The sequence below is a fragment of the Lissotriton vulgaris genome, chromosome 4_1 (genome assembly GCF_964263255.1).
Source record: "Lissotriton vulgaris chromosome 4_1, aLisVul1.2, whole genome shotgun sequence".
NCBI lineage: Eukaryota > Metazoa > Chordata > Amphibia > Caudata > Salamandridae > Lissotriton > Lissotriton vulgaris.
Genome location: NC_141691.1, coordinates 278,384,996 through 278,402,718, shown reverse-complemented (window position 1 = coordinate 278,402,718; position 17,723 = coordinate 278,384,996).

Genomic DNA, 17,723 nt, shown 5'->3' with positions numbered 1-17,723 from the left:
GGCCCCCACCCACATGGCCAGGCCCTGGACCAGGCCCCAACAACACCCGAAAAATCAAAATACACACACAAATCACCTCAATCCAATGCCATCCATGCCCTAAATGATGTTTCTTTCCATTCAAGAGACCGCATAGAAAGACTTTGTCCATGCACCACTGAGTACCCCTGGGCATAATGGATGAAAGCAAGGCAGACTGGGTGCAGGCCTATGGCACAAAGCACACTGCCTGGCTTCAAAATTGCCCCTAGACCCCCACCCACATGGCCAGTCCCGGTATCAGGTCTCAAAATGGCCCCCACCCACATGGCCAGGCCTTGGACCAGCCCTCAAAATGGCCCCCACCCCCATGGCCTGGCCCTGGACCAGGCCCCAACAACTCCCAAAAAATCAAAATACATACAAAAATCACCTCAATCCAATGCCATCCATGCCTTAATTATGTTTCTTTAAATTCAAGATACCCCACAGATCGAATTTGGCCCTTGCACTACTGAGTACCCCTGGGCATAATGGATGAAAGCAGGGCAGACTGGGTGCAGGCCTATGGGACAAAGCACAATGTCTGGCTTCATAATGTCCCCTAGACCCCCACCTACATGGCCAGTCCCTGGACCAGGCCTCAAAATTGCCCCCACCCACATGGCCAGGCCCTGGAAGAGGCCTCAAAATGGCCCCCACCCAGATGACCAGGCCCTGGACCACGTCCCAATAATACCCCAAAAAATTGAAATACAAACAAAAATCCCCTCAATCCATTGCCATCCATGCTCTAAATAATGTTTATGTTTACATCCAAGAGACCCCACAGAAAGACTTGGTCCATGCACCACTGACTGCCCCTGGGCATACTGGATAGTGTGGCTTCAACACGCACCCCAAAATAAAAAAAACTTCCACATGTAACAGTGAGCTATTCAATTTCATGCCATCCAAACAGTAGATGATATTTAAGTTCAACAAAATTCACAGAATCAATTGTATCATGCACCCATGACTAACCTTGGGCTTACTGGATACAGTGGCTACCCACAATATATATTTTTTTAAGTTGTGAAAGAGTTTATAAATTGTAGCTGCAGCAACTGCAACGCCTCAAAGAAACAACACCAACTGACTTGTAAAATCTCAAATCCAAAAGTGATCCAAACAAAAAGTCCTCGAATACAAATATCCAGCAGCAGCCACAAAGAGTAATCCTTCCAGCTCCAGATCTAAATGAAAAGTGACCAGGACATGGACAAAGCACTGGGAGGAGCCTGCTGGACAGGAACAGGAAGTTGGAGACTCTGGGGCACTTCCTTCCTCCTACCCCCCAAAAAATGGACTCCTTGCACTAAAAAGTGCAGCCAAATGTCAATTTGAGGAGTTATTCTGATCCAAATCATCATTTTCAGAAGGTTCATGCTGCCTGCGATAGATTTCTTGTGCAGAATTGCAATTTTTGCGAGTTTGGGAAAGCGAGCTGTTCAAATCTCCCGCCGGATGTATTTGAGATTGTTTACTCTTGCGAGATGTGATCGCAGGCCCTTATGACGTATTTGCGATCTCAAAGTCTCGCAGTGCAAGATGGTGGGACTCCATGACATACTCGTGGTCGAAAAGTCTTGCGCGATCACGCAGCCAGATCCAAAATGGCGCGGCGCGCAAACAGGGAGGAAAACTATTTGGCGAACTCAGAATCACGTTAAGTAAACACTGCACGCACAAGATTGTATTTTTTAAAACGTGAACAAGCAAAATAAATTCACCAACTCACAAATTACATTTGTTTGGCAATTTCGCGCGATTTGCGCATCGCAAAATTGTAAACATTTTCCAAATTCTGCGAGCGGAACGAATTGTTAGCCCATGCTTAGCTTATATAATCTCCCAGCTTCCTACAGGAGCCAGCATTGCTTTTTTCTCAGGGGGAGCAGCTAACATGCTGCTTCCCCTGAGGGAAAGCAATTTGCTCTCCTATTTGGAAGAGAGAGCAGATTTCCTGCTCTCTCTTCCAAATAGAAAAGTAGTTTGCAATGATAGGGTGGGAGCTGCGAGGTTCCTGCCCTGCCATTGCAAACAGCAGTTTTCCAGGGGTGGGCAACTCGGGACACTGCAGGAGCCGGCTGTGGGAGGTGGTGGTCCCCAGGGCCATCTTGGACTCCAGGAGGCGGGCCACGAGGGCCCCCTTCCCACATTTTTCAGTAGCCCCGGGGGTGGCTCTCTCCAGGGCTAGGGGGGCCTCAGAGCCCCCCTCAATGAATGTTTTGAAGCCTCTGGGGGTGGCGGTCCCCATAGCTGGGGGGGCCCCAGGGGTGGTGGTCCCCAGGGCTGCGGAGGACACCGTGAGCCCCCCCACATAGATTAAGTTACAGTCCTGGCGGTCCCCGGGTCAGTGTGTGAGATTGGGACCCCCCACACTATTGTTTTAAAAATGCCCCGGGGGCAAATGAAATTATTTAGCGTAGGCGACCGCGTTTCCTTTGTTTTTTTTATTATCAGATGCGCCGTTCCTACGCGAATCCCGCGATTTAAAAACATAAAATAAAATGTTGGGCCCCTGTTGTTCCTTGTTGGACCCCCTGAGCAGGTCTAGGGAGTCTGGGTGTGTCTACCCTGCCCACGTTTCACTTTTTGCACACATATTTCACAGACTTCTTCAGCCTCACTACTACTGAGGCATAAAATGGCTGCCAACAGCTTCTAGGTTCGAATGCTGACAACCACTTGACAGCCAACTAGCATTCAGTGCGTGATCGGGATTGTGCGCTTATGGTACAATGACAATCCGCTCGGGATCCGCTGATCCACGGAGTCCATAGATATATATGTACTTTTAAATTTAATTTTTTTAGAAACTACTGAACAGATTTACACCAAATTAGCAGAAGGCACAGGTCTGAACCAAGGACTACCTCTTTGCCAAGTTTGGTGTAATTCCGTTCAACAGTTTGGGCTGTATCTGCGGCTAGAGGTCCTATGGGAAATTGCATGTGGAAAAGCGTTTTGGGACCTCCCTTTTTCTCGGTCCCCGCTTGACCAATCACCCCAATATTTTCAGGAAAGGAGCAGAACTGACCAAAAGTTTGGTAAATTTCACGCAGATTCATCAACCAGCACCAACATTTTTCCAAATGGAATTTTGCGGATTTCCTATGGATAATAGGTCGTAACTATAACTACCTACTGGTGACTGCAAGTAGGTAATATATATGTATGTATATATATACATATCATAGGTTTCACACATATTATAGTTAGCATGACATTTCACTCATACAAAGCCATTATTCAGTAATTCCAACATTTACATACACATCCACTCATGCACCAACAGTTCTATATAGTCACTCATACATATACACACTCATCATATGTACTCATACACCGATACATCCTGTTACACATCGATACTCATCCCTAGAGTTACTCACACACATACTCACACATGCAAATAAACTATTAAACGTCCATTTACTTGCATTTACAGCTATACACACACACCACTACACTTAATTCTACAGAAATGTATGCATACTTACTCTCTTAAACAATCAGTTATAGAAACACATACTTATTTATACAGGCACACTTTTAAACTCTTACTCGCACATATACTCACTTATATACATCAATACTCACATATACTATTTTAAAACATATGTAGTTACTCATAAAGACACTTTTGGCCTTCACTCACTAACACACCCATACATGTCTCGGCCCCTTGGTTTACCCCTTCGCTTGGGATTATGAGCCAAGATTGTAAGAAAGCTGAGAGAATGTGGTGGCGTAAGTATGATCCGGACGATAAAGCTAAATATCGGGATGTGATCAGGATCTATCATAAGCATATTTCCGAGGGAAAAAAGCTTACTTGGAGCGCATGAGGCGGATAACAGGAGTAAAGAACTTTTTCGGATAGTAAAGGAGTTCATCTCCCCCCCTTCGAGCGCGTTCTCCCACTCTCACTCCGGAGTCTGGATTAGCCAGCTTGGGGACTTTTTTATAAATAAAATCAAGTCCATTCAGGACACTTTCCCTGGCACTGGCTCCGGTCTATCTGATGGCTTACAGGCCACCCTTCCCTTGCCATCTGATGAGAAGAGTCCAGTCCTTTCGGACTTCCCCTCTTTATCCGCTGCTGCTTCCCTTGATCTTCTCTCCCGGCTTCAATCTGGCTCACCGTTGGATCCTTGCCCAGCGAAAGGTCTAGGAATAATAGCGCCTGCAATTAACAGCTTGCTTAATCCACTGCTTAATCTTTCCCTGACATCGGGCGAAGTTCCTCCCGCCTGGAAACATGCCCTGATCCTCCCATTACTCAAAAAGTCACTTTGGATCCTCTTGTCCATGCTAACTACAGGCCGATCTCCCTTCTCATTGCTCTGGCAAAGGTGATCGAGAAACATGTACAGCTCACTATTTCCAGCTTCATAGAGAGCAATAACATCTTACATGATTCTCAGTCGGGCTTCCATGCTAATTATAGCACGGAGACAGCTTTGCTCGAGATAACTGATGCCATCAGGGAGACGCTCGATCTGGGGGGGAAGGCCATTTTGTTTATGCTGGACTTGTCGGCGGCGTTTGACACCGTCCCCCATGCCGGTCTACTTTCTAGACTCTGGGAGATCGGCCTCCGTGGGACAGTGTGGAACTCCTTTAAATCCTTTCTGACCGGACATCGACAAGTGGTTTGGGCGCCACCGTTCTCCGCAGAAATGCCGCCGCTACAGGTGGGGGTACCTCAGGGGTCTATCCTGAGCCCCACCCTTTTTATTATCTATGTGGCCCCTCTGGCGGCGGTTGCGGAGTCCTTTGGTCCCGGATCATATCCTATGCTGATGACACCTAGCTCCTTTTTACTTCAAAGAAGGGAGAGGCTTTTGATGGTGGTTTGATCAGAGAATGCCTGGGTGCGGTCTTTGACTGGTTTCGGCGGCACAGTCTGAAGTGCAACTCCGATAAATCGGAGTTGCTTTTCTTAGGATGTCCGCTGGATCCCAGTTGGAAGACTTGGTGGCCCCAGGGCATGTTTCCGTCTGATGTGTCTTCTTTGAAAGCCAAAAACCTTGGTGTGCAGTGTGATGACGGCCTCTCTTTCGGACCCCAAATTATCGGTCTGACAGGGAAATGTTTTGGCATTTTGAAAATGCTCCGGAAATTTCTTCCTTTGCTGTCTCTGCAACTCAAAAAAATCATTGTGCAGTCTCTAATTGGCTCGCGACTTGATTACGCGAATGCCCCGTATCTTGGGCTGCCTAAATATCTGCTGGTCCGTTTGCAGATAGTCCAGAACTCGGCTCCAAGAGCCATTTTTGGTCTCCCACGCAGGGCAAAAGCCTCGGAACTGTTGAAGAGACTGCACTGGTTGCCCATTGCTCAAAGAATCACCTTTAAGGTTCTGACCTTGGCTTTCAAGGCCCTTAATGCGATTGGCCCCAAGTATTTGGGGAAGCGCCTGGCCTTCTATGTACCGAGGAGGACTCTGCGGTCGACCTCGTTGGCCAAAGCCGTTGTTCCCTCTATTAAACTTGCCCGGATTGGAGGGCGCTCCTTCCGTTACTTGGTTCCGCGTTGCTGGAACGAGCTACCTGTTTCCTTAAGAAAGTCGAACAGTCTCCTCTCTTTTAGAAAGGAGCTGAAAACTTGGCTCTTTACAGTATGATTTCTGCCTCCGGCCTCTGCGATTCGCTGTGTTGTGTTCTCCGCTGTAGTTCTCTTTGCCAAAGCGCCAGGACACCCCTCGGGGTAGCCGTGCGCTATGTAAGAGTCCTAAACATAACGTAACATAACATACAAACACTCATCCACCCATGCAGTCCTGCACACATGCTGTCTTCAAAACACATCCAAACAGTGAGTCACTCATTTATGCATATATACACTAAGTAATATCCCCCACCGAACCATCAGACACTCATTCTGATACTCAAAAAACAAAGTAATAACCCTTATACACACTCATGTAGCTACTCACCAACCCATGCAGCAACTTATACACAAAGTGAGATACTGATACAGATATTTAAATATTTAAACATTACTAGTTAATACATGTATTCACTAAGATGCACTCAATAAGTCAGTTATACAATAAATTTTACAAAAAAACATCCATTTAGACACTAATTTACCCATTTAATCTTCCATCGACCTTTAGATATACATATATAAAAAAGATATTTTTCAGAAAGACACACATTCACTGGATGATGTAATCAGTGATGTCATTTGAGATGTCATCATTGATGTCATGAGTGATGTCACTAACCATGTCATGAGTGATGTAATATGTGACGTCATCAGCAGGTCATTGCGGGCGCGCAAGTTATAGTAAGCTGAACTAACTATAACGGGGGAAATTCAATGGTTTTGTATGAGTGAAATGTCATGCTGACTATAACATGTGTGAAACCTATGTTTTTTTCAGTGAATTTCTAAGGTTTTTTAAATGCTAATTCCTAACTATTACGTTTGTGAAACCTATGGTTTTATCAGTGAATTTCAAAGGTTTTGTAAATGATAATTGTTAAATGTATTAATTGTTAAATTTCTTTTTATAGTTTTTTTCTTCATTTTTATATTAAATATTTACATTTTTTTCTTTATTTATATTTCATATTTTAATGTAAAATAACAAAACTAAGTACAATTTTTTGTAATTAATTATTTTTTTTAATATATAAAAATTAAATTCTATATAATTCCTTTTTTTGGGGGGTAATCGCACAGTACGCGTACGGTAATCGCACCGTCCTTTGTACAGTGAGCTGTACTCAGTGGGTACGCGTGCATACGTCATGAATCAATCAATCAATCAAAGACATTTGTAGAGCGCACTACTTACCCGGAGGGTCTCAAAGCGCTTGGGGGGGGGTGCTGCTACTGCTCGAACAGCCAGGTCTTGAGCTTCTTCCTGAAGGAGAGGTGGTCTTGGGTCAGGCGCAGGTCGGTCGGGAGGGAGTTCCTGGTCTTGGCGGCCAGGTAGGAGAAGGACCTTCCTCCTGTTGTCGCTCTTCGGATGCGGGGGACGGCGGCGAGGGCGTGGTTGGTCGATCGGAGGTGGCGTTTGGGAGCGTAGAAGTTGAGGCGGTTGTTGAGGTAGCTCGGGCCTTGGTCGTGTAGGGCTTTGTGTGCGTGGGTGAGGAGACGGAAGGTGATTCTCTTGTTGACGGGGAGCCAGTGCAGGTCTCTCAGATGTCCGGAGATGTGGCTGCGTCGGGGGATGTCGAGGATGAGTCTGGCTGAGGCGTTCTGGATCCGCTGGAGTCTCTTCTGGAGCTTGGCGGTGGTTCCGGCGTAGAGGGCGTTGCCGTAGTCTAGTCGGCTGGTGACGAGGGCCTGGGTGACCGTCTTCCTGGTCTCGGTGGGGATCCACCGGAAGATCTTCCGTAGCATGCGCAGGATGTTAAAACAGGACGCGGAGACGGCGTTGACTTGTCTGGTCATGGAGAGGGAGGAGTCCAGGATGAAGCCCAGGTTGCGTGCGTGATCTGTCGGTTTGGGTGCGTTGCCCAGGACGGGGGGCCACCAGGAGTCGTCCCAGGCGGAGGGCGAGGAGCCCAGGATGAAGACTTCTGTCTTGTCTGAGTTCAGTTTCAGGCGGCTGGTTGTCATCCACTCGGCTACGTCTTTCATCCCTTCGTGAAGGTTGGCTCTGGCGGTGGCGGGGTCGTTGGTGAGGGAGAGAATCAGCTGGGTGTCGTCAGCGTAGGAGATGATGTTGAGGTTGTGTTGGCGTGCGATGGCCGCTAGGGGGCTCATGTAGATGTTGAAGAGGGTGGGGCTCAGCGAGGATCCTTGAGGGACGCCGCAGATGACTTCGGTGGCCTCTGACTTGTACGGTGGTAGACGGACTCTCTGTGTTCTTCCGTCGAGGAAGGAGATGATCCATTCCAGTGCCTTCTCCTGGATTCCGACGTTGCTGAGGCGCTGCACTAGGGTGCGGTGGCAGACAGTGTCGAATGCCGCGGAGAGGTCTAGGAGGATGAGGGCCGCTGTTTCTCCGTTGTCCATCAGGGCTCGGATGTCATCGGTGGCAGCGATGAGGGCGGTCTCGGTGCTGTGGTTGGCTCGGAAGCCAGACTGTGAGGGGTCGAGGGATCCATTCGTCTCGAGGAAGGCGGCCAGCTGTTTGTTGACAGTCTTCTCGATGACTTTGGCTGGAAACGGGAGGAGCGAGATGGGGCGGTAATTCTTGAGTTTGGTGGGGTCCGCTGTAGGTTTCTTGAGTAGGGCGCTGAGTTCGGCGTGCTTCCAGCTCTCCGGGAAGGTGGCGGTGTCGAAGGAGATGTTGATGATGTCCCGCAGGTGGGGTGCGATGACAGCGTCGAATACGTTTTGACATTACGTGGCGCATCAGCGCTTCCGTGTGATGTCATTTACATTTGTACGACGCTCCGTGCGCGTACCCCACAAAAGTTTTATAATGTTTAAAACGACAAATCTATGTATTTATTGTAAATTTTAAAGGTAGACATTATCTGGGATAATCATGAAAAGTTTTTTTTTAAACTTTTTATAAGCGTATATTACTTTTCAAAGCAATTACGCACATCGCGATGGTACGTCGTACGTTCTTGCACCGTAAGAGCAGTGTAAGCGCAGCGTAAGAGCTCCGTAAGCGCACCGTAAGAGTACAAACAGCCATGGTACTTTAAAAGAAGAGATTTCATTGGTTCATAACACTTCCAACTCCAACTGTTGAAAGACCGCTCCCATTTTGATCATTCTACTTGGACTTTCTGAGGAGCAGGATCTTTTCTTGGGAACTGAAGTCCTTTAGAACAATTATCATCAATATGGCTGGTCTTCCTCAAACACCTTCTGACCATTCATCTGATGATAATGAATTTTTGAATGAGCCTCCTCAGAAAAAGAAGAAGGAAGCCTTCATATGGAAATGTTTTACTTTTCCAGAGGGACAAAAAAAAGGTGAATGAACCTAAGTTCATTTGTAAAATGTGTGACTTGACATTATCCAGAGGTGACCCATCAAAAAAGTACTCTTTAGGTACTGCAAGTATGGACCGTCACGTCCAAAACTTGCATCCCAACAATTATGCAATGGAGGCAACACACAGCCTACATGAGAATCCTTAACCTGCAGTGCCTTGCACCTCAAGTGCACCACCACCTCCTGGAAGCAGTCCAAATCCTATTATTGTTCCCCAATTTTCTGCGCTCACTTTCCACTGCAAATAAAAGTGGACCTGATTGTGAAGAGGCAAGAGCAGCACCGTAGCCCTAAGAAATATATTTTTTTTTACTTTTTTGTTCCTGGTGCACAGTTTTTTGGTTTCAAAAGTTCAATTTTTCTGGTTAAAAAAAAAAACTTGTTGAAAAAACTACAAAAAAAAATATAAAACAACAAAGACAAAAAAAACAGTTCTTTTCAGAACTACCTTTACTGGTTATAAAAAAAAACGATATTTCTATGTTAGTCTGTAAAAGTTTGTCAGAATGAATGTGTAGTTCATAAAGTAATGAATGAATACATTAGTAGAGTATGGTGAATGTGAAAGTGCAGAACTATAAGGATGTGCTACAGCATAAATCTATAAGGTGTTTACCTATAGTATACTGTAGTACCGCTGAAGCACTTGAATGTAACTTATGCATATAAATATGTTACAAATCTATGCTTCAATTTGTACTATTGGTGAAACTGCCTGGATGAACTTGTATGTATTAGTGGTGGTTTTACAACCCCCTTGTGCCTCTTTTACACAACCGTTGCATCACATTTATGATTTATGACTGCATCACATTGTAAAGCCCTGCGCCAGAAGGAGGCTTTCCTCCGCGGGTCGGGCTGTTCTGGTGCAGGAATGCCTCCTAAAAGTGACTAAGTGAAATCTAAAAGATTTGATTCAGTCACTTTTGGGCTTATACTGCGTCAAAACCCTGCACCTGTTTGAAGCAGGTGTAAGGATTGACACAGCATTATGAGCATAGGGCCCAAATAGCATTCCTGGAGCTGCATCGCACTTCCAATGCAAGTCAAGCAATGCACTATCTTCACAGCACAGATACATCACGTATCTGTGACATTTTTGCCTCATAGTGCACTGCATTATAAATACGATGCATCCATAGTGGTGATGTCACAGTGCACAATAACTGTCATATCTCTGGGCATACACCACTTATTGTACAACTACTAATTACTGTTTTAATGTAGTGAATGCCTTACTACACACTGATTAATGAGTCACTAGAAAAGTATACCAAGAGTAACAGAGGGGCATATTATCATGGGGGTTTATCTCCGCTTTTTTTGCTTTAAAAGCCAAGAAAGCGGAGATAAAATTATCTCCTTATTACCTAGATGTCGCTAACACCAGCTAGCGACAGCTAGTAGGAGATAGCGACCATCTTGGGCCCCACTTTGCATGTCAGTGATAGTTATCACTACTGACATGCAAAGTGGGCGTGCCAAGATGTTAGCGACTGAAAACTGTCGCTAACATCGCTATCTCCTATTACCAACTTTTGGAGATATTCGCGCTAAGAGCCAATATCTCCAAAAACTAACACCTGCCCTGAGCAGTTCTTAGCCATGTTATCCAATGGGAGGTGGATAACATGGCTAAGAGCATTAGCTTGGTAATGCATGAATATCGCTGACTTTTCAGCGATATTCATGCATTGCGGCCGATTTTTATCCCATTTGCGATAAACCTTGGTAATACCAAGGTTTATCTGTGATAAAAATCGCTGCAGCTCAGTGTTAATTTTTTCACGCTAACCAAGCAATAGCGATAATTATCGCTATTGCTTGGTAATATGCCCCAGAGTGTTTGGTGGAAGTGAAAAGATAGAAACTGCGAAATTCAACATAAGTAAGGCAAATATGCAGGTACATAGAACCATGTATGCACAGCCTGTAGGGTTTGAAACACTCTATGCCCTAAGACCCACTTTGTACCATGAATACTTGACTACTGACATAAGCCTCATTTATGACATTTTGCCATAGAAAAGTGCAGCAGGCCTTCCTACTATGCATCCCTATGGCAAAAGAAAAAGGCAGGAATGCGCCATATCTATAAGATACAGGGCATTCCTATCCTTTTCCCTTGCACCAGCGCACAATGGTCTGCCTGCACCAACGCACACCATTTGCACAATGGTGCAAGGCTGCCTGCGTTGCCAGGATGATGATTTTTGTACAGGTCGGGAAACCTTTCTGTAGGAAAATAATCACAAGAGACTTTTCCTTTTTCTACATGTGTTGCAGAAAGCAGCACACATAGAAAAAGAAAAAATGAAGAGAAATAAAACTATTTTGCCCTGTTGCACCTTCCGTACGCCTCTCGTGGAGAGGCATATGTTTTTGGCAGTGCCTCAGATTTACGATTTCTCATAAATGTGGGGCAGTGTCAAAAGGCCATGGGTGTTGCTGGGAACACCCCTAGCAACACCCATTGCACATCCTTTAACCTAGAACACTGCATTGAAGGTGCTGATATTTATCAGGCAACAGTACACCAAAAAAAGTGCCTTTAGTGCTGCCTGATAAACAAAAAGTGACGTTCCAATGGCACAAGAAGTCTCATAGATGAGGCCATGAAAGATTACAATTCTGCAAGGAGAGTGTCTAGGTGAAACAGTAATTGCTGCAAGTGGAAGGAGAGAGACTAGGGAATTGAAGGTATAAAACACAAATTTTCCGGTACAAAGAACAGTGCATTCATAGTCAAAAGGGGTTTGAAACAGTCCATACCCTAAGCCCACTTTACCTCATAAACACTTTTATAGACACTTTTAGGCTTATGCTGTGTCAAACCCTGCACCTGATTGTAGCAGGTGTTAGGACTGACACAGCATTATGAGCATATGGCCCCAACAGCATTGCTGGAGCTGCATTGCACTTGCAACACAAGTCAAGTAATGTGCCATCTTCACAGCACAGATACATCACATATCTGTACCGTTTTTGCCCCATAGTGCAAAACATTGTAAATACGGTTCATCCATGGTCGTAATGTTACACTGTACAATAACTGGCATATCTATGGGGATCTACCACTTATTGTACATCTACTGATTAGTGTTTCAATGTAGTGAATACCTAACTACACAACTATCAATGAGTCACTATAAAAGTATGCAAAGATTGACAGAGTGTTTGGTAGAAGTGTAAGGATAGAGACTGTGGAATTCAACATATAAAAGGCAAATATACTCTCCCGCCTGGATTACGGAAATGCTTTACATCTGGGAGCCATGGCAGCAGTGACCAACAGACTTCAGGTCACTCAAAACTGCACTGCTGATTATTATTTAACATTCCTAGCTGGCAGTCAGCCAAGAAGGCCCTAAGAGAACTACACTGGCTCCCAGGGGCTGCAAGAGTACAATTCAAGGCCATGTGCATTGTGCATAAATCCTTCCATCGAACAGGTCCTGCCATCCTGTTCCCCTTAGTTGTGCCCTATACTCCTTCCAGAGCCCTCCGCTCCAGTGCATTGCATCTAGCCACCACAACCAAAATCAACAAAGCCCGATGGGGCGGCCGTTCATTTTCACACACTGCTGCTAGAATTTGGAATTCTCTTCCTCTGGATCTCAGAGAGAACAACAACCAGATGGCATTCAGGAAAGCATTAAAAGCCCACTTGTTTGGAAAAGCGTGTTAACCCAATGTGTATCTCGTCACAGTAATCAGTTAAAGTGCTGCAAGGCCTCCGGGTAGTTATGCGCTATATAAATATAATTTTTAATTTCATTTAATTTCATGCAGGTACATAGAACAGTGTGTGCATAGTCTATAGGTGTTTGAAGAACTCCTTGCACTTTGGCCCACTTTGCACTATCAATACTTGGCTACTGACATAGCACCTAATTTATGAGATTTTGCCGTAGGGAAGTACAGCAGGCTCCTGCTGCACTTCTCTACGTCAAATGAAAAAGAATAGAATGCCTCTCCTTTTCCCCTGCACCATAACTCAATGGTATGCCTGTGCCAACGCAGGCCCCTTTGTACAATAGTGCAAGGGTGCCTGTGTTGCAGGAATAAATATTTTTGTTCAGCAAGGGTAGCCTTGTTGTACAAAATTAATCACAAGAGACTTTTCTTTTTTCCATATGTGCTGCAGAATGCAGCAAACATAGAAAAATGAGAAACACACAGAAATAAAACTATTTTTCATTGTTCTGCCTTCCTCACACCTCCCCTGGGAGGCACAAGCTTTTGTCACTGCCTCAAATTTACAATTTCTCATAAATCTGGGGCAGTGTCAAAAAGCTATAGGTGTTGATGTGAATGCTCCCAGCAACACCCATTGCATGCCCCTTTAACTCAGAACACTATGTTAAAGGGGCTGATATTTATCATGTAGCAGTAGGTCAAGAAAATTGAGTTATTTGTGCCTGATAAATATCACGTAGAAAGCTGTGCCACGGAACAATACAAAAAATGACGCTCTGATGGCACAAATAGCCTCATGAAACAGTAGAATGCGTGTGATTGCTGAAAGTTTAATGATACAGACTGGGGAATTCAAAGTATAAAGGACTGATTTGTAGGTACATAGAAGACTGCATACATAGTCTATATAGGTTTAAAGCAGTCCATGGCCTAAGGCAGAGTTATCCAAAATGTGTATCCCAACACAGTACTGTGTCGCCTACAAATAGTGGGTGTGTCGCAACCACTTAGCTCATAACGGCTGCTAATTAAGAGGCATGCCTTGACACTCTGCTCTATGATCTTTGAAACACCTGTAATGTGCACCCGTGCTAACAACTCTCATGTCCAGACTAGATGAAGGAAAATGGCGCCTGACTATCAGCTACAAAAAAAGCACACTAAAGGCTTTGTGTGTTAATTGGGGCTTTGCAATTCCTTTTGTGGAAATTCTTTCAGTGTCTTGAAGTTGCAGAACAAAGCCTTAACCTTGGCCTCAGTGGCCTGGGCACAGCGAAGTCAGGGAAGCCCCTTGCAGAGAAGCTGGATGTACAGTATGCATGCCAAGTAAAAAATGTGTGTCCATGCGTTCATAGTTTATCTTCACTTTTGGTGCACGCCAGTGCTATTCTGCAAATAACCTTTACAGGGACGTAAAAATGGCTCTGCTTGCTCTCTCATTCATTGAATATTCATGATGTGTTGTATGTTAATACTGTGCACAATTTAGCAAGAGTAAACCCTATTGAAGACGTGGTCTCCGTATGCATCAAGGCTTTGCTTTTTTGTGTTAGTGGTCTCTACATGGCAGACATCTGCTCTTGCAAAGGGTTCTAGTAAACCCCTTTCAGGGTAGAAACCAGTATAGAACTCAACTTTACTTGGGTTTAATGGAGGGTTTCTTGCTGGAAGAAAATTGCAAAACATGCTGGCTTCCCCACCTGTGACCTTGTAGCAACAGAGAGAGAGGGAGACAGAGAGAGTGAGTGACACAGACGGAGAGAGACTAAGAGAGAGGTAGAGAGCAAGCGAGAGGAAGGTAAACAGAGAGAGAGAGAGATGAAGGGAGACAGAAAGAGACAGAGAGAGAGGGAGGGAGAGAGAGATAGACATAGAGAGGGAGGGAGACAGAGATAAAGACAGAGACAGACAGAGACAGGAACAGGGGCAGAGAGATAGAGGCAGAGACAGACAGAGGCAGAGAGATAGAAAGGGAGACAGAAGGAGGAAGACAGGGACAGACAGAGATGAAGATAGATGGTGACAGACAAAAGAAGGGTAACAGACAGAGAGAGGGATACAGAGAAAGAGGGAAACTGTCAGAGACAAACAGAAAGGGAGAGTAGAGAATGAGGGAGACAGAGGAAGGGAGACAAAGGAATATAGACCTGGAAATAAAAGCTATAAAACACAACTTGTCTAGTGCATAGAAGAGTGCATACATAATCTATAGAGCTTTGAACCAGTCCATGTACTAAGGCCCACTTTGCACCATGAGTACTTGGATACTACCTGAATGATTATAATTCTACAAGACAAGTCTCTGAAACCATTTTTAATTTTAAATCATAAATGTATTCCTGTAACATTTCATAATTTAATAGAGCTTCTAACATCATTTTGTCTGAAATTTCATTTTCTTCATTATAACTTTCAAAAGACTTTTCATGTAACTCGATGTTTTCTAAAGCTTCAATAAAATCCTCATCCATTGTTTTATCAAAGAAATCCTAGCTTATATCTCCAGCAATATTTCCATCTTCATTTTCACAATCAATAAAAGGTACTTTTAACTCCTCTATCAAAGTACTAGAAATTTCAATATGTTCTTCTACATAGTTCTGCTCTTCTTCCATAGTGATTTTTTTAAAGGTAGTTGTTCGTTGTAGAAAAACATAAACACTTTATTTTATTGTTTTTCCTATTACTTAATAGAAAACTAGCTTTTCCCTTTAAAAAATATTTTACAAATGCCATTGTCAACTACTTTATAGGACAATATTAATAAAATTGAGTATATTAATTTTTTGTATTGCATACAAACTAAAAGATTTCTGCCACACACTACAATTACTACTGCAATTCCAAGTGTACACTGGAGCTTTAGGCCTCCTACCTAATACTTCATCAGCTAACACCTCTTCTACATTTCTAGGAACAATTTTCTCTTTCTCAATAGGACAACCATTTTTAACCTCATAAGCACGACCTGTAGTGTCAATTGCATGCAACAACTCATTATTCTGAAAATAACTTTCCTCATTAAAAAAGGCTCTGAACTTGAACTATATTTCCATGCACACAAAAAACTTCAGAAAAATTACTTCTATTATTTACTCTTCTCCACTTACTTTTGCTCTTCATTAAATGGATTGGGTTATCTAGTGATCGAATTCTATTGATTATTAAACAAAAATAATTTTTTTATTCAAAAGCTTTATCAACTAAATTTTCAATACATTTCCTCTTCTTATAAAATGCGGTTTTCTTCTTAAAATTCTTTAGTAACTTAGTCAAATTCAAAAAAATTTGATTATGAAACATCTTCTTCCTTATTTCCTGATCTTGGTTTTTCCTCCTTTTACTATATACATTTTTTTCACAAGTTTTTCCATGGTTTCTTGTCTTTTCTCTTAGTTGCAGAAACAGTCACAGTTTTTTTAACTTTCCGCACACTACTGTTACTGGTTGACAATCTTCGCAGAAAAATCTTAGTTTTGTTACCAGGACTTTTTTCTTTTTGTTAACACATCGCGCAGTGCCTGCCACTTTGTCTATGCAAATGCATACATGCATTGTTTAGCATTGTGGCGGGCGATCCTGAAAGCACCGCCCGCCACAATGTTAAAAATACAGGATGCAACTACCACTGTGGCGGGCGCATCCCAATACCCCCCACAATACCCTCGCCCTTATGGTGGCCAGTTCCAACTTCCGTGATGATGGCGGGCGGACTAAGTCCACCCACCATCCTAATGACCCCCTAAGAGTACAGAAGGGACTATGACAACAAGCAGCACTATAAGGAAGTACTAGTGAAAAGAGGCCATATCATGATGGGCCTCTGCAGATGCCTTTCCATAGCAGCGATGCTGCCACAGAAATGCAAAAAACACAGTTGATGGACAGAATGCAGAACAATATCTTACATTCAACCCAGTACAAAGATCTGGGCCTAAATCCATTGTTTTTTTGCACTCCACACCACCCTAGGTCAGAAAATGGCTATATGCAAATCAGCCTTGACCCTGTGCCTCATGGGAACAGTCTAGCCCGAACTACCAAGGCATGTCTTTCCTAGACCGGAATCAAGCATCCAAGGACCGGTTTCTGGCTATCAGCCTTCTTCAGCCTGGATAGCTTGACTCCAGTGATGTGGAGAGCCTGGGACTCACGTCTGAGCATACATAGCCCACTCGGGGTGAAACTTGAAAAAAACACAGTTGATGGACAGAATGCAGAACAATGTCTTACATTCACCCCAGTCAAAGATCTGGGCCTAAATCCATTGTTTTTTTGCACTCCACACCACCCTAGGTCACACAATGGCTATGTGCAAATCAGCCTTGATCCTGTACCTCATGGGAACAGTCCAGCCTGAACTACCAAGCCATGTCTTTCCTAGACCGGAATCAAGCATCCAAGGACCAGTTTTTGGCTATTAGCCTTCTTCAGCCTGGATAGCTTGACTCCAGTGATGTGGAGAGCCTGGGGACCCACGTCTAAGCATACCCAGCCCACTCGGGGTGAAAATTGCAAAAAACACAGTTGATGGACAGAATGCAGAACAATGTCCTACATTCACCCCAGTACAAAGATCTGGGCCTAAATCCATCATTTGTTTGCACTCCACTCCACCCTAGGTCACACAATGGCTATATGCAAATCAGCCTTGACCCTGAGCCTCATGGGAATAGTCCAGCCCGAACTACCAAGCCATATCCTACACCGGAATCAAGCATCCAAGGACCGGTTTCTGGCTATCAGCCTTCTTCAGCCTGGATAGCTTGACTCCAGTGATGTGGAGAGCCTGGGACTCATGTCTGAGCATACCCAGCCCACTCGGGGTGAAAATTGCAAAAAACACAGTTGATGGACAGAATGCAGAACAATGTCTTACATTCAACCCGGTACAAAGATCTGGGCCAACATCCATCATTTTTTTGCACTCCACACCCCCCTAGGTCAGACAATGGCTATATGCAAATCAGCCTTGACCCTGTGCCTCATGGGAACAGTCCTGCCCAAACTACCAAGCCATGTCTTTCCGAGACCAGAATCAAGCATCCAAGGACCGGTTTCTGGCTATCAGCCTTCTTCA